Below are 17,999 nucleotides of genomic sequence, written 5' to 3'. Positions count from 1 at the left end.
TTTTCAAGAGTGTTCAGGGTGCCCAAAGCGATTGCCTAAGGCCACATCTCCCTGAAAGCAACCGATCTCATCTGATCTCGGAGGCTTTGCAGGGTCGGCCCTGGTTAGAACCTGGGTGGGAGACCCCCTGGGAATACCTAGTGCCGTAGGTTTCTTTTTTATTAATTTTTTGGCGTTGACTTGTTTTTTGTCTTTTGTTTCCCAAGGTGACCATCTTGGTGTTTGTCAAGAGGGTTGAGGGTGCCGAAAGAGATTTCCTATGGCCACATCACCCTGAAAGTGCTCGATCTTGTCTGATCTCGGAGGCTGAGGAGCGTCTGACCTGGTTAGTAACAAATGGGAGACCTCCTGGGCAGTGGCGGTTGGTGAAGTTTTAGGATGGGGGGGCGCAAGACCACACCCCCTCAGATTTGCCCCCCCACTTATCACAAGCCACACCCCTTAGTGAATCAACATCATATAACAGGCTGCACATTATACACTGGGCTCTACTAAAGCAGATGAATCATGCCTATCTTGTGTATAACCACATCAGGCACCTTTTCTACAACCTGTAAATTGCACATATTTGCATTCTGCAACCTGTAAATCACACATATCTGCCTTCTGCAACCTGTAAATCACACATATTTGCATTCTGTAAATCGCACATAACTGCATTCTGCAAACTGTAAATTGCACATATCTGCATTCTGCAACCTGTAAATTGCCCATATCTGCATTCTGCAACATGTAAATCACACATATCTGCATTCTGTAAATCGCATTCTGTAAATCACACATATCTGCATTCTGTAAATCACACATCTGCATTCTGTAAATTGCACATATCTACAACCTGTAACTTGCACATATCTACAACATACAAATCGCACATATCTACAACCTGTAAATTGTACATATCTACAACCTGTAAATAGCACATATCTGCATTCTGTAAATCACATTCTGTAAATCGCACATATCTGCATTCTGTAAATCGTACATATCTGCAGCCTGTAAATAGCACATATCTACAACCTGTAAATCACACATATCTACCCTCTGCAACCTGTAAATCACACATATCTGCATTCTAAAAATCGCACATAACTGCGTTCTGCAACCTGTAAATTTCACATATCTGCATTCTGCAACTTATAAATTGCCCATATCTGCATTCTGCAACATGTAAATCGCAGATATCTGCATTCTGTAAATCGCATTCTGTAAATCGCACATATCTGCATTCTGTAAATCACACATCTGCATTCTGTAAATCGCACATATCTGCATGCTGTAAATCGTACATCTGCATTCTGTAAATCACATTCTGTAAATCGCACATATCTGCATTCTGTAAATCACACATATCTGCAACCTGTAAATAGCACATATCTACAACCTGTAAATCTTGTTTGGGGGGAGTATGCTGCCGACCACCGATAATAACCCTTTTTTTTTAAATCTTGTTTGGGGGATATGCTGCCAAACATCGATAATAAGTTATTATTGGTGGTCGGCAGCAAACCCCCCCAACAAGATTTAAAAAAAAAAGGGTTATTATCGGTGGTCTGCAGCATTAACCCCCATACCTGCCCCCCCAAACAAGAGTTTTTTTTTAAAAAGGGTTATTATTAATAACCCTTTTTTTAAAGCTTTTTGGGGGGGATGTATGCTGCCGGCCACCGATAATAACACTTTTTCTTTAAATTTTTTTAGCAGGGTGGGTGAAGGGGGTTGGGGTATGCTGCCGAGTGCGACCACCATAGTAACCCTGTGGATTTGGAGGGGGTACCGGCGGAGGCGCTGAATAAATAATAACGAATTTGTAAGCTGCCATGCGGCAGCCCCTTACCTGATCCTCTCAGGCGGGCAGAACAGAGAAGTGCTGTGCCAACGTCACTTCCTTGAGTGACGTCGGAAGCACCGCCCACCGCTCACTCAAAGTCTTTTTTTTTTTGGGTGTTGACTTGTTATTTTCCCTTGTTTACCAAGGTTAACATCTTGGCATTTTTCAAGAGGATTGCGAGTGCCCAATGCGATTGAATACGGCCACATCTCCCTGAAAGCAACCAATCTCATCTGATCTCGGAGGCTTAGCAGGGTCGGGCCTGGTTAGAGCCTGGATGGGAGACCCCCTGGGAATACCAGGTGCCGTAGGCTTTTTTTTATATTTTGTTGGCGTCGGCGACTTGTTTTATTTTTCTACTTGTTTGCCAAGCTGACCATCTTGGTGTTTGTCAAGAGGGTTGAGAGTGGCCACCAAAATCGCCTACGGCCACATCACCCGGAATGTGCCTGATCTCGTCTGATCTTGGATGCTAAGCAGGGTCGGGCCTGGTTAGTACCTTGATGGGAGACTACTTGGGAATAATAGGTGCCGTAGGCTTTTTTTTTTAATATGTTGTTGGCGTCGATGACCTGTTTTATTTTTCTGCTTGTTTGCCGAGGTGACCATCTTGGCATTTGTCAAGAGGGTTGAGAGTGACCGGCAAGATCGCCTACAGCCACGACACCCTGAATGTGCCCGATCTCGTCTGATATCGGATGCTAAGCAGGGTTGGAACTGGTTAGTACATGGATGGGAGACCACCTGGGAATACCAGGTGCTGTAGGCTTTTTTTAAATATGTTGTTGGTGTCTACGACCTGTTTTAATTTTCTGCTTGTTTGCCGAGGTGACCATCTTGGTTTTTGTCAAGAGGGTTGAGCGTGAGCAGTGATGTGGTGATGTGGCAATCTTGCTGACCACTCTCAACCCTCTTGACAAACGCTAAGATGGTCACCTCGGCAAACAAGCAGAAAAATAAAACAGGTCGTCGACGCCAACATATAATATATATATACAAAATAGCTTACGGCACATGGTATTCCCAGGCGGTCTCCCATCCAGGTACTAAGCAGGCCCAACGCTGCTTAGCATTCGAGATCAGACGAGATCAGGCGCATTCAGGGTGATGTGGCCGTAGGCAAACATTGTGGCCACTCTAAATCCTCTTCACAAACGCCAAGATGGTCACCTCGGTAAACAAGCCAAAAAATAAAACAGGTCGTTGACGCCAACAACATATTAAAAAAATAAGCCTACGGCACCTGGTGTTCACAAGCGGTCTCCCATCAGGCCCGACCCTGCTTAGCATCTGAGATCAGACGAGATCAAGCATATTTCAGGTGTTGGGGCCGTAGGCGATATTGCTGGCCACTCTCAACCCTCTTGACAAATGCCTAAATGGTCACCTTGGCAAGCTTGAGAGGGAATGGGATGTTTATCCCAGAGCGTGTGGAAACCGATGACCTTTTCCTTAAATAGTTTGTGTGTCTGCATGTTAGAGTGAATGATGTGGAGGGATGTTGGTTTGTGCGTACCGAGAAAGGGCCAATGTCACCTTAAGTCAGTCGGTTGAAACATGTGAATCAAAAAACAATTAACAGATGCATCATAGTAACTTTTAGAACCATAACTATAACCAAAAAATAAAAAAGAAAAGAAAAGAAAAAACAGCCGTCCAGAATTCAGCTGGGCGGTATTATCTCGTAGATGAGCTTGATCTCTGGGCACATGTATATAGAAGCCTGTCAGGTGGACGAGCCTGGTTCCGCAAGAAAGCCATAGGTAAGCAGTCCCCAGATAACAGTGACCATCTTGGCATTTGTCAAGAGGGTTTAGAGTGGCCAGAAAGTTTGCCTACGCCCACATCACCCTGAATGCGCCCGATCTCATCTGATCTCGGATGCTAAGCAGGGTCAGGCCTGGTTAGTACCTGGATGGGAGACCGCTTGGGAATACCAGGTGCAGTAGGCATTTTTTTAGTATGTTGTTGGCGTTGACGACCTGTTCTGTTTGTCTGCTTGTTTGCAGAGGTGACCATCTTGGCGTTTGTCAAGAGGGTCTAGAGTGGCCAGCAAGATTGCCTTTTCCACATCACCCTGAATGCACCCGATCTCGTCTGATCTTGGATGCTAAGCAGGGTCGGGCCTGGTTAGTACCTGGATGGCACACCGCCTGGGAACCCCAGGTGCCGTAGGCTTTTTTTTATATGTTTTTGGCGTGGACGACCTGTTTTATTTTTCTGCTTGTTTGCTGAGGTGACCATCTTGCCGTTTTTCAAGAGGGTTGAGAGTGTCCAGCAAGATTGCCTATGGCCTTATCACCCTGAATGCACCTGATCTCGTCTGATCTCAGATGCTAAGCAGTCGGGCTTGGTTAGTACCTGGATGGGAGACCGCCTGGGAATACCAGGTGCCGTAGGCTTTTTTTTAATATGTTATTGGCGTCGATGACCTGTTTTATTTTTCTGCTTGTTTGCCGAGGTGACCATATTGGCATTTGTCAAGAGGGTTGAGAGTGGCCAGCAAGATCGCCTACGGCCCCATCACCCGGAATATGCCTGATCTCGTCTGATCTCGGATGCTAAGCAGGGTTGGGCATGCTTAGTACCTGGATAGGAGACCGCCTGGGAATACCAGGTGCCGTAGGCTTTTTTATAATATGTTGACTTTGACGACCCTTCTTCTTCTTCTTCTTCAGATGTTGCCTCGTCGAGTCCTCCGCTCACTATAGCTCTGACCGGGCACGCGGCGACTTATATAGGGACATCACCGGATGATGTCCCCGCCCATTATGGTGTCACAGTCCCAGAGGATGCTGGGACTGTGACATCATAATAGGCGGGGACATCATCCGGTGATGTCCCTATATAAGTCGCCGCGTGCCCGGTCAGAGCCATTGTGAGCGGAGGACTCGACGAGGCAACATCTGAAGAAGAAGAAGAAGAAGAAGAGAAGAACAGAACAGAAGGCGGCGGCGGCAGCAGCGGTGACAGCGGCGACAGAAGACCGGGCCACCGCCTGTAAAAGAGCTATAAGAAGGCGCGGTAGCCCAGCAGAAGAACTGAAGAGGGGGGACAAGACCCCTGAAGTCGGAAGAAGAGGGCAGCGGCGAGGAAGAAAGCCGGACTCCTCCGCTAGTAAAAGAGCTACAAGAAGATAGCGGAGGAGTGCGGCGAGAAGACCCCCGAAGATGGAAGACCCCCGGAGCTGTGCAATAAATTATTTTACCTTGTGTGTTGTGTTTTTTTTTGTACTTTATTTTACAGGTGAATGGGTAAGGGTACATTGTACCCCATACTCATTCACATAGGGTGGGGGGCCGGTATCCAGGGGCCCCCTTATTAAAGGGGGCTCCCGGATTCCGATAAGCCCACGCCCGCAGACCCCGACAACCAACGGCCAGGGTTGTCGGGAAGAAGCCCTTGTCCTCATCAACATGGGGACAAGGTGCTTCAAGGTGGGGGGGGCCGCGCGGCCCCCACTTCCCCAAGGCACCCCCCATGTTGAGGGCACGTGGCCTGGTACGGCTCAGGAAGGGGGGGGGGGGCGCTCGCTCGCCCCTCCTTTCCTGGCTGGCTGGGTAGCGTGCTCGGACAAGGGTCTGTTGTGGACTTGGGGGGGACCCCCACGCGGATTTTTTTCAGCGTTGGGGTTCCCCTTTAAGTCCATACCAGGTGCCTACCTGGAGACCCGCTCGAAATGAGCGGACTTTTCTCCGGGCGGGAAAAGTCCATTCATTTCAAAAGTACGGCGGACTGGCACACACGCGGCCGGATTGTCCGCCGAAATGCGAGTCCAGCGGGAAGATTGGAGTGCAAAACTACTTTCTAAGTCCGCCGTACTTTCGGGTCAAAAAAGTATGCCAGAAGCCTACACACGGGGGGATTGTCCGGTGGACTTGAGTTTGCCGGACTTTTCCACCCGCTTGTTTGATCGTGTGTACGCGGCGTAAGAGTAACTAAAGATGAATTTGGATCCATGTGTACATGATCTGTATATTTTGACAGCAAGGTAGCCTTCCTGCTGTCAGAATTCAATAATACAGTGGAGAGGATTCCAGCACCCACATTGAGTGTGTGGATGGAGGAATCCAGTCAGGTGTTGTTTTTTAAATTTAACCCACTAGCTGAATAAAAAAAACTGACATGTGCATGGCCAGCGTTAGAGATTCAGGGGTTAAGTGACCTGGAGATATTGAAGCACAGTGGTTTGGGCAGCACAGTGGTGTAGTGGTTAGCACTCTCATCTAGCAGTAAGAACGGTTGCTGGTTTAAATCCCAACCATGACACTACCTGCCTGGAGTTTGCATGTTCTCCCTGTGCCTGTCTATATTCAACCTTATAATTAAGCCAGGTTTAACCATGAAGTAAGCATTTTAGGTTAACAGTAAAAAAAAATGTATATCGTGCCATGGTTTCGATTGTGTATTTTTAACCCAAACCTCAGATTTCATTATCTCTGGATAAGTAAGCATAATGCCATTGTAAATTTTCTCTTTTTCATGACTGTTTGATAAGCGATGAAATCTTCAAGCAAGATGGGAAGCTATGATCTCACAAAGCAAGATGGGAAGCCAGGCACACTCCAAGCAAGACGGAATCCCTTTTCTGCTTCTGCAGCATTAGCAGATGGTGGGTACCTACATAAAAATCATGGATGATGATAAAATAAATTTTCTAACATGCTATAGAAGCAGTGTCAGAGTTATGAGCTTTAATCATAACTCATTGTTTGGGTTTAGCCACTGAATTTTGTGGACCCAAAAATATTTCTAGACTGAGTTAGGAATGAAAAAGTATATAGCTCCAATCAACAGCAGTGTTCAGGTGCAATGAACATAGATTTTTTGCTGCCCATTTCTTGCAGCTAGGCTTTAAACAGGACCCCCCTCCCAAGCCCACTGTAGCCATGAAATCTTCAAGCAAGATGGGAAGCCATGAAATCTTCAAGCAAGATGGGAAGCCATGAAAACTTCAAGCAAGATGGGAAGCCATTAAATCTTCAAGCAAGATGGCAAGCCATGATCTCATCAAGCAAGATGGCAAGCCATGATCTCTTCAAGCAAGATGGCAAGCCATGATCTCTTCAAGCAAGATGGCAAGCCATGATCTCTTCAAGCAAGATGGCAAGCCATGATCTCTTCAAGCAAGATGGAATCCCTTTTCTGCTCCTGCAGCATTAGCAGATGGTGGGTACCTACATAAAACTCATTAACCACTTCAGCCCCAGACCAATTGTCAGCCTAAGGACCAGAGGTCTTTTTACAATTTCGCACTGCACTGCTTTAAATGGTAATTATGTGGTCATGCAATGTTGTACCCAAACGAAATTTACGTCCTTTTCTTCCCACAAATAGAGCTTTCTTTTGATGGTATTTGATTGCCTCTGCAATTTTTATTTTTTGCGATATAAATGGAAAAAGACCGAAAAGTTAGAGAAAAAAATATATTTTCTACTTTTTGTTATAAGAAAAATCGAATAAACTCAATTTTAGTCATACATTTAGAGCAAAATTTATTCAGCCACATGTCTTTAGTAAAAAAAATGTCAATAAGCGTATATTTATTGGTTTGCGCAAAAGTTATAGCGTCTACAAACTAGAGTACATTTTCTGGAATTTACACAGCTTTTAATTTATGACTGCCTATCTCATTTCTTGAGGTGCTAAAATGGCAGGGCAGTACAAACCCCCCCCCCCAAATGATCCCATTTTGGAAAGTAGACACCCCAAGGAAATTGCTGAGGGGCATGTTGAGCCCATTGAATATTTTTTTTTTCCCAAGTGATTGAATATTGACACAAAAAAAAAATGTTTACAAAAAGTTGTCACTAAATGATATATTGCTCACACATGCCATAGTCATATGTGGAATTGCACCCCAAAATATATTCTGCTGCTTCTCCTGAGTACGGGGATACCACATATGTGGGACTTTTTGGGAGTCTAGCCGCGTACGGCACCGGTTCCAAAAAAATGCATTGTTAGCGGGATCAGCCCAGATACCTGCTAGCACTTGCGTTTTGCCCCTCCGCCCAGCCCACCCAAGTGCAGTATCGATCAATCACTGTCACTTACAAAACACTAAACACATAACTGCAGCGTTCGCAGAGTCTGGCCTGATCCCTGCGATTGCCAACTTACAAACATCAGACAGCAGCAAGTGAGATGAAAAAAGATGGACGACAAAACAAATTATACAGGGGTGATAACCCTTCCCTATGTTTTCCAAAAAGCTTAAAAATAGTTTTTTTTGACTGGAGCTACACTTTAAAAATGTACCAGTTGAAAATTACAAACAGATTCAACTTAACACAACAAACCTACACAGTCCCTGTCTTGTTTGCACCGCCTGTATACTGCTGTTCTGAGTATATAGGGCCTGGGGGCCACACGCATTTCCTTTTTTTAATATGGGTACGGGGTTCCCCTTAATATGCGTACAAGACCCAAATAGGCTGGTAATGGGCAGGGAGGGCTACCCATGCCATTTTTCTGAATGATTTTCAACCATATTGCAGGAACCAGATATAACATTAAAACCGCAAGCAGTTTTAAATGGTGTTATTTCCGTTTACCGTATATACTCGAGTATAAGCCGAGATTTTCAGCCTCTTTTTTGAGGCTGAAAGTGCCCCCCTCGGCTTATACTCGAGTCACCGCTGTCTGAATGCCCGAACAGCGTGTCGAGCAGACAGACAGCGGCCATTCTACCTTTCAAAAGCCGCGCCTCCGCCTCCGCCTGTGATAGGCGGAACACTCAATTTCCCAGCAGTCAGTGTTCCGCCTATCACGGACATCGGCTCATCCTCGTACTACGGACGAGGATGAGACGATGTCCGTGATAGGCGGAACACAGACTGCTGGGAAATTGAGTGTTCCGCCTATCACAGGCGGAGGCGGAGGCGCGGCTTTTGAACAGGGGAATGGCCGCCAGGGCGCCGACGAAGAGCGGCGATCCTGGCATGGGACGACACGGAGGCTCGGGACGGGACGACACGGAGGCTCGGGACGGGACGACACGGAGGCTCGGGACGGGACCGGACGGAGGCTCGGGACACAGGTAGGCTGGACACACAAGGCTGCACGGACACACACACACACACACACACACACACACACACACACAGATGGATGGACACACACACACACACACACACAGGGAGGGATGGATGGATGGACACACACACACACACAGGGATGGATGGATGGATGGACACACACACACACAGGGATGGATGGATGGATGGACACACACACACACACAGGGATGGATGGATGGATGGACACACACACACACACACACAGGGATGGATGGATGGATGGACGCACACACACACACACAGGGATGGATGGATGGACACACACACAGGGATGGATGGATGGACACACACACAGGGATGGATGGATGGACACACACACAGGGATGGACGGACACACAGGGATGGACGGACACACAGGGATGGACGGACACACACAGGGATGGACAGGCATATCTCACCCTCGGCTTATACACGAGTCAATAGGTTTCCCAGTTTTTTGGGGGTAAATTGGGGGCCTCGGCTTATACTCGGGTCGGCCTATACTCGAGTATATACGGTAATGTCATTTTGTGCAGGGACTGTTCTAAACACGGGAAACACGTGGCACTTCACAGGCATACTACAGACACCCCCCAGGCACCATATTTAAAGGAATATTTCACTTTTTTTTTTCACTTTAATCGTCATTAAAATCAGTGCTCCCGCCAAAACGGCCGTTTTTAAAACCTTTTTTTGCATTGACCCATGTCCCCTGAGGCAGGAGTCAGGTCCCCAAACCCTTTTTAGGATAGTATCTTGCATATTAGCCGTTAAAATTAGCACTTTCCATTTCGAACGTTCGAGTCCCATAGACTTCAATGGGGTTCTAACATTCGTTTCGAACGCGGGGTCCGTTCGAAAGTTCTGGTGCGAACCGAACCGGGGGGTGTTCGGCTCATCCCTACTGCCTGGGAATACTAGGTGGCATAGGCTTCTTTTTTTTTTTTGGCGTTGACTTGTTATTTTCCCTTGTTTACCAAGGTGACCATCTTGGCGTTTTTCAAGAGAGTTCAGGGTGCCCAAAGCTATTGCCTAAGGCCACATCTCCCTTAAAGCAACCGATCTCGTCTGATCTCGGAGGCTTAGCAGGGTCGGGCCTGGTTAGAACCTGGGTGGGAGACCCCCAGGAATACCATGTGCCGTAGGTTTCTTTTTTTTTGGGCGTTGACTTGTTTTTTCCTTTTTTTCCCAAGGTGACCATCTTGGCGTTTGTCAAGAGGGTTGAGGGTGCCCAAAGAGATTGCTTGTGGCCACGACACCCTGAAATCAACCGATCTTGTTTGATCTCAGAGGCTAAGCAGGGTCATGCCTGGTTAGAACCTGGATGGGAGACCCCCAGGAATACCATGTGCCATAGGTTTCTTTTTTTTTTGCCATCGACTTTGTTTTTTTCCCTTGTTTCCCAAGGTGACCACCGTAGCGTTTGTCAAGAGGGCTGAGGCTGCCCAAAGAGATTGCCTATGGGCACATGACCCTGAAAGCGCCTGATCTCAAAGGCTAAGCAGGGTTGGGCCTGGTTAGTATCTGGATGGGAGACTGCCTGGGAATACCCATTGCCACAGGCTTCTTCTTTTTTTTTTTTTGGCGTTGACTTGTTATTTCCCTTGTTTCCCAAGGTGACCATCTTGGCATTTTGTCAAGAGGGTTGAGCATGCGCAAAGTGGTTGCCTAAGGCCACATCACCCTGAAAGAGACAAATCTCGTCTTATCTCGGAGGCTAAGCAGCTTTGGGCCTGATTCGTACCTAGATGGGAGACTGCCTGGGAATACCAGGTGCCGTAAACATTTTTTTTTTTTTTTTTTGGTGTTGACTTGTTTTTTTCCTCTTGTTTCCCAAGGTGACAATCTTGGTGTTTGTCAAGAGAGTTGAGGGTGCCCAAAGCAATTGCCTATGAGCACATAACCCTGAAAGCACCCCATCTCGTCCGATCTCGGAGGTTATGCAGGGTCGGGCCTGGTTAGTACCTTTTTAATTTTTTTGGTGTTGACTTGTTTTTTTCCCTCGTTTCCCAAGGTGACAATCTTGGCATTTGTCAAGAGGGTTGAGGGTGCCCAAAGAGATTGTCTACGGGCACATCACCCTAAAAGCGCCCCATCTCGTCGCATCTCCGAGGAGAAGTAGGGGCGGGCCGGGTTAGTACGCAGATGGGAGACCGCCTGGGAATACTAGGTGCTGTAGGTTTCTTTTCTTTTTTTCTCTTTTTACCCATGGATACCATCTTGGCATTTGTCAAGAGGGTTGAAGTTGCACAAAGAGATTGCCTACGGCCACATCACCCTGAAAGCGCACCATCTCATCTGATCTCGGAGACTAAGCAGTGGTGGGCCTGGTTAGTACTTGGATGGGAGACCGCCTGGGAATATCAGGTGCTATAGGCTTCTTTTTTTTTTCTTTTTCTTTTTGGCATTGACTTGTTTTTTTCCCTTGTTTCTCAAGGTGACCATCTTGGCGTTTGTCAAAAAGGGTTGAGGATACCCAAAGGGATTGCCTACAGCCATATCACCGTGAAAGAGCCCAATCTCATCTGATCTCGGAGGCTAAGCATGGTCGGGCCTAGTGACCATCTTTGTGTTTGTCAAGAGGGATGAGGGTGCCCATAGAGATTGTCCACGGGTAGGGTCGGGCCTGGTAAGTACCTGGATGGGAGACCACCTAGGAATACAAGGTGCTGTAGGCTTCCTTTTTTTTTCATTTGGGGCGTTGACTTGTTTTTTCCCTTGTTTCCCAAAGTGCATTTTGGCATTTGTCATGGGGGTTGACGGTACCCAAAAAGATTGGCTATGGCCACATCACCTTGAAAGCGCCCAATCTTGTCTCACCTTGGAGGCTAAGCAGGGGCTAAGCCTGGTTAATACCTGGATGGCAGACCGCCTGGGAATACCAGGTGCCGTAGGCTTATTTTTTTTTGCGTTTACTTGTTTTTTTCCCTTGTTTCCCAAGGTGACTATATTGACGTTTGTCAAGATGGTTGAGGGTGTCCGAAGAAATTGCCTATGGCCACATCACCCTGAAAGTGACTAATCTCGGAGGCTAAGCATGGTCAGGCCTGGTTAGTACCTGGATGAGAGACTGCCTGGGAATACCAGGTGCCACAGGCTTCTCTTTTTTTCTTTTTTTGGCTTTTTTTTCAAGAGGGTTCAGGGTGCCCAAAGCAATTGCCTACAGCCACATCTCCCTGAAAGCAACTGATCTCATCTGATTTCGGATGCTTAGCAGGGTTGGGTGTGGTTAGAACCTGGATGGGAGACCCCCTAGGAATACCAAGTGCTGTAGGTTTCTTTTTTTTTTTGTTGTTGACTTGTTTTTTTTCCCTTGTTTCCCAAGGTGACCATCTTGGCGTTTGTCAAGAGGGTTTAGGGTGCCGAAAGAGATTGCCTATGGGCACATGACCCTGAAAGCGCCTGATCTCGGAGGCTTAGCAGGGTCGGGCTTGGTTAGAACCTGAATGGGAGACCCCCTAGGAATACCAAGTGCTGTAGGTTTCTTTTTTTTTGTTGTTGACTTGTTTTTTTTCCCTTGTTACCCAAGGTGACCATCTTGGCGTTTCTCAAGAGGGTTGAGGGTGCCGAAAGAGATTTAATATGGCCACATCACCCTGAAAGTGCCTGATCTTGTCTGATCTCAGAGGCTGAGCAGCGTCTGCCCTGGTTAGTAACAAATGTGAGACCTCCTGGCAATAACCAGTCCCATTTGCTTCTTTTTTTTTTTTTGGCGTTTACTTGTTTTTTTCCCTACTTTCCCTAGGTGACCATCTTGGTGCTTGTCAAGAGGGTTGAGGGTGCCCAAAGGTATTGCTTATGGCCACGACACCCTGAACACACCCGATCTCGTTTGATCTCAGAAGCTAAGCAGGGTTGGGCCTGGTTAGTACCTGAGTGGAAGACCGCCTGGGAATACAAGGTGCCGTCATTTTTTATTTTTTTGCCGTTTGTTTGACTTGTTTTTTTCCCTTGTTTCTCAAGGTGACCATCTTGGCGTTTGTCAAAGAGGGTTGGGGATACCCAAAGAGATTACCTACAGCCATATCACTGTGAAAGCGCCCAATCTCGTCTGATCTCGGAGGCTAAGCAGCGTCGGGCCTAGTGACCATCTTTGCATTTGTCAAGAGGGATGAGGGTGCCCAAAGAGATTGCCTATGGGCAGGGTATGGCCTGGTTAGTACCTGGATGGGAGACAGCCTGGGAATACAAGGTGCTGTAGGCTTCCTTTTTTTTTTTTTGCGGGGGGGGGGGCCTTGACTTATTTTTTTCCCTTGTTTCCCATGTTTATTATCTTGGCATTTGTCAAGATGGTTGAGGCTAAGCAGGCTCAGACCTGGTTAGTACCTGGATGGGAGACTGCCTGGGAATACCAGGTAGCATAGGCTTCTTTTATTTTTATTTTTTTTGGCGTTGACTTATTTTTCCTTGTTTTCCATGGTGACTATCTTGGCATTTGTGAAGGAGGTTTAGGGTGCCCAAAGAGATTGTCTATGGCCTCATCACCCTGAAAGCTCAAAATCTCGTCTTATCTCGGAGGCTAAGCAGGGTCGGGCCTGATTAGCATCTGGAGGGGAGACCGCCTGGGAATACCAGGAGCTGCAGTCTCCTTTTTTTTTTTTTTTTGCGTTAGACTTGTTTTTTTCCCTTGTGACCATCTTGGCATTTGTCAAGAGGGTTGACGGTGCCCAAAGAGATTGCGTGAGGCCACATCACCCTCAAAGCCCTAATCTCATCTGATCTCGGAGGCTAAACAGGGTCAGCCCTGGTCAGTACCTGGATGGGAGACCGCCTGAGAATAGCATGTGCTGTAGGCATCTTTTTTTTTTTTTTGCCTTGTTTCCCAAGATGACCATCTTGGCGTTTGTCAAGAGGGTGGAGTGTGCCCAAAGAGATTGCCTACAGCCACATCACCCTGAAAGCACCTGATCTTGGAAGATAAGCAGAGTCGGGCCTGGTTAGTACCTGCATGGGAGACCGTCTGGGAATACCAGGTGCTGTAGGTTTTTTTTTTTTGGAGTTGACCTGTTTTTTATTTCTGGTTTCCCAAGATGACCTTCTTGGCATTTCTCAAGAGGGTTTTGGGTGCCAGAAGAGATTGCCTATGGCCACTCCACTCTGAAAGCACCCGATCTCATCTGGTCTTGAAGGCTAAGCAGAGATGGGCCTGCTTAGTGCCTGGATGGGAGACCGCCTTTTTTTGTGGTTCCCCAAGGTACCACAAAATCTTGGCATTTCTCAAGAGGGTATTCCCAGGCGGTCTCCCATCTAGGTACTAACCAGGCCCGCCCCTGCTTAGTATCAGATGCTTTCAGGGTGATCTTGCCATAGGCACTCACTTTTGGCACCCTCAACCCTCTTGACAAACACCAAGATGGTCACCTTGGGAAACAAGGGAAAAAAAGAAGTCAACTATGCCATATTAGCACCTCAAGAAATGAGATAGGCAGTCATAAACTAAAAGATGCGTAAATTCCAGAAAATGTACCATTGTTTTCAGACGCTATAACATTTGCGCAAACCAATAAATATACGCTTATTACATTACCAAAGACATGTGGCTGAATAAATCTTGACCTAAAAGTATGAATAAAATTGAGTTTATTGGATTTTTCTTATAACAAAAAGCAGAAAATATCATTTTCTTTCAATATTTTAGATTTTTCCGTTTATATCGCAAAAAAATACAAATTGCAGAGGCAATCAAATGCCTTCAAAATAAAGCTCTATTTGTGGGAAAAAAAGATGACCTACGTGACCCACACTGACCTACCCGACATACATACACTAACCTACGTGACCCACACTGACCTACCCGACATACATACACTGACCTACCTGACCCACACTGACGTACGCGACACACTCTGACCTACACTGACCTACCTGACATACATACACTGACCTACACGACACACACTGACATACACTGACCTACCTGACACACACACTCTGATTGACCTACCTGACCAGGAGGAGATAGACTTCATGTGTTCAGGTACTACAGCAGCAGCTCATCCGTGTTGCTGGTGTGCAAGGCAGCCAGAGGAGAAGAGGAGAGCCGCCCGCCCAAGTGGGTATTGATGTAGTGCGGCCGCCGCGTTGTCATTTCCACTTTCTTCCTGCTCCAGCACAGCAAGCTGGGAGAGGACTAAGATTGGAGGAGTGTAGGCTAAGGGACCCGCTGCGAATTCTGCTCAGGATGGCGGCGTCATCCCTTTCTCTCCCTCCAGCGGGACAATCCAGACCAGAAGTCGTAGGCCAGGCCCCACGAGCACTAGCGCGGAGGAGGAGGAAGTGGAATCCTCCTATGCTTTGAATGTTGGGCAGTGTGGGCACAGTGGGCAGTGACGTTAATGGTTGCTAGCCGCCAGGCGGCTATAGCAATCAGTGACCAAGAGTAAAGTCGGGTGGAAGCGAGGCAGAGCTAAAGCTGGAGCTGGAGCCGGAGCCAACCATGGCTCAGTCTGCCCCTGTTCCCTGCATTCTGGACCGAGACTCTGGGCTATTGGTCCCAGACTACGGCCACCCCCCAAAGTAGGGACGTACATCAGAGTGCAATGGTCGGCAAGTGGTTAAAGCGACGCAGTCCCGAATCGCAAAAAGTGCTCTGGTCTTTGGCCAGCCAAATGGTCCGGTGCTGAAGTGATTAAATGCCCAAAATGGTCCTTGGTGACTAAAAAAGGCACACTCCTGACCTTTGAATGCCAAAAGGGTCCTCGGTGACCAGGGGCGGACTGACAACTAATAGGGCCCCCAGGCAATAGAAGCTCATGGGGCCCCCTTGGGCGCCACACCAGCACAGGGAGACACGGGGGAGCACACAGGGGGAAACTGGAGGAAGAACGCACACGCACACACAGGGACACACACACACACACAAGGAGACACACTCGCACACACACACACAGGGGGACACACACACACACAGGGGGAACCACTCACACACACACGGGGACACACTGACGCACACAGGGGGACACGCACACAAGGGAAGACAAACACAAACACACACAGGGGGACACACACACAGGGGGACACACTCGCACACAGGGGGAAAGACACACACAGGGGGAGAGACACAGGGGAAGAAACACACACACACACACAGGGGGAGACACACACACACAGGGGAAGAAACACACACACACAGGGGGAGACACACACACACAGGGGAAGAAACATACACATAGGGGGAGACACACACACACACACAGGGGAGACACACACACCACACACAGGGGGACACGCACACTCACACGGGGGGCACACACACTCACACAGGGGGACACACAATCACACGGGGGGACACACAATCACATGGGGGGACACACACACTCACACGGGGACACACACACAGGGACACACACACACACCACACAGGGGGACACACTCACACAGAGACACTCACACAGGGGGACACTCTCTCACACACACACACACACAGGGGGAAGACTCTCTCACACGCACACAGGGGGAGACACACACACACACACACAAGCGGAGACACACACAAGGGGAGGCACACACAGGGGGACACTCACACACACACACACACAGGGGGACACACTCACACCACACACACACACAGGGGAATATACTCTCACACACACACACACACAGGGGGATACACTCTCACACACACAGGGGGATACACTCACACACACACACACACACACGGGGATACACACTCACACACACGCGCAACACAAAGGGGGACTCGCACACTCACTCACACAGGGGGACACACACAGGGGGGCACACACACAGTGGGGCACACACACACACTTACAGGGACACTAGACACACACAGGGGGACACTAGACACACACAGGGGGACATTCACACGGGGACACTCACACAGGGGGACACTCACACACACACAAACACAGGGACACACACACACACATACACATGGGGACACAAACACAGGGGGACACACACACACACAGGGGGACACACACACACAGGGGGACACACACGCACACACAGGGAGACACACACACTCACTCACACAGGGGGACACACACACAGGGGGACACACACTCACACCACACAGGGGTACACTCACACACAGGGACACTCACACACGGGGAGACACACACAGGGGGACACTCACATAGGGGGACACTCTCACACACACACACACAAACACAGGGACACACACACACACACACAAACACAGGGACACACACAAACACAGGGACACACACACACACATGGGGACACAAACACAGGGGGACACTCACACAAGGAGAAAACACTCACACAGGGGGACACTCACACAGGGGGACACACACACACAGGGGGGACACACACAGGGGGACACACTCGCACACACACGGGGACACACACACACACAGGGGGGACACACACACACACAGGGGGACACACTCGCACACACACACACAGGGGGATACACTCTCACACACACACAGGGGGATACACTCACACACACAGGGGGATACACACACACACACACACATAGGGGGATACACACTCACACACACGCGCACACACACAGGGGGACACGCACACTCACTCATACAGGGGGCACACACACAGGGGGACACACACACACACTTACAGGGACACTAGACACACACAGGGGGACACTAGACACACACAGGGGGACATTCACACAGGGGGACACTCACAAAAGGGGACACTCACAAAGGGGGACACTCACACACACACATGGGGACACACACACATGGGGACACACACGCACACACAGGGGGACACACACACACAGGGGGACACACACACACACAGGGGGACACACAGGAGAAGACACACACAGTGGGAGACACACACACAGTGGGAGACACACACACACAGGGACACACACACACGCACACAGGGGGACACACACACAGGGGGAGAGACACACAGGCCCCGAAAACCAAGCACTGCCTTCCGGATTTAAATATAAAACGCTACCAAAAAAACTGTTAGCTGTTGGATGTTTGAAAGTAGGGGCCTGCCCTATATGCTCTGCAGAAATGGCGGAACAAGGTGTTGGGTTTTGCCACAACATTGTAAGCCCTGAAAGTGACTCTTGGTGGGCGCTGGAGCGCCCTGCTGTGAACGATTATATCAAGAATTGTAATTACATGCCATTGTTG

At 48.5% G+C, this 17,999-nt stretch overlaps 13 pseudogenes; 12 read left to right on the top strand and 1 right to left on the bottom strand.

The window, feature by feature from the left end:
- Positions 1-2,026: 2,026 nt before the first annotated feature.
- Positions 2,027-2,145, top strand: LOC143958664 (5S ribosomal RNA; annotated as a pseudogene).
- Positions 2,146-2,252: 107 nt separating this feature from the next.
- On the top strand, positions 2,253-2,371 carry LOC143958385 (5S ribosomal RNA; annotated as a pseudogene).
- A 110-nt stretch (positions 2,372-2,481) lies between these two features.
- LOC143958397 (5S ribosomal RNA) lies at positions 2,482-2,600 on the top strand (annotated as a pseudogene).
- Positions 2,601-2,833: 233 nt separating this feature from the next.
- On the bottom strand, positions 2,834-2,952 carry LOC143958367 (5S ribosomal RNA; annotated as a pseudogene).
- Positions 2,953-3,664: 712 nt separating this feature from the next.
- LOC143958523 (5S ribosomal RNA) lies at positions 3,665-3,783 on the top strand (annotated as a pseudogene).
- A 108-nt stretch (positions 3,784-3,891) lies between these two features.
- On the top strand, positions 3,892-4,009 carry LOC143958623 (5S ribosomal RNA; annotated as a pseudogene).
- A 107-nt stretch (positions 4,010-4,116) lies between these two features.
- On the top strand, positions 4,117-4,233 carry LOC143958571 (5S ribosomal RNA; annotated as a pseudogene).
- Positions 4,234-4,341: 108 nt separating this feature from the next.
- LOC143958439 (5S ribosomal RNA) lies at positions 4,342-4,460 on the top strand (annotated as a pseudogene).
- Positions 4,461-9,922: 5,462 nt separating this feature from the next.
- Positions 9,923-10,040, top strand: LOC143958820 (5S ribosomal RNA; annotated as a pseudogene).
- Positions 10,041-11,152: 1,112 nt separating this feature from the next.
- Positions 11,153-11,271, top strand: LOC143958494 (5S ribosomal RNA; annotated as a pseudogene).
- Positions 11,272-12,050: 779 nt separating this feature from the next.
- Positions 12,051-12,169, top strand: LOC143958753 (5S ribosomal RNA; annotated as a pseudogene).
- A 517-nt stretch (positions 12,170-12,686) lies between these two features.
- On the top strand, positions 12,687-12,805 carry LOC143958503 (5S ribosomal RNA; annotated as a pseudogene).
- A 963-nt stretch (positions 12,806-13,768) lies between these two features.
- Positions 13,769-13,877, top strand: LOC143958620 (5S ribosomal RNA; annotated as a pseudogene).
- The last annotated feature ends 4,122 nt before the right edge of the window (positions 13,878-17,999 follow it).

Source organism: Lithobates pipiens, unplaced genomic scaffold (genome assembly GCF_037356315.1).
Source record: "Lithobates pipiens isolate NorthernLeopardFrog02 unplaced genomic scaffold, aLitPip1_a1.2 Scaffold_61, whole genome shotgun sequence".
NCBI classification, from domain to species: Eukaryota; Metazoa; Chordata; class Amphibia; order Anura; family Ranidae; genus Lithobates; species Lithobates pipiens.
The sequence above is the reverse complement of the archived record's forward strand: the minus strand, read 5'-3'. Positions and strand labels throughout refer to the sequence as shown.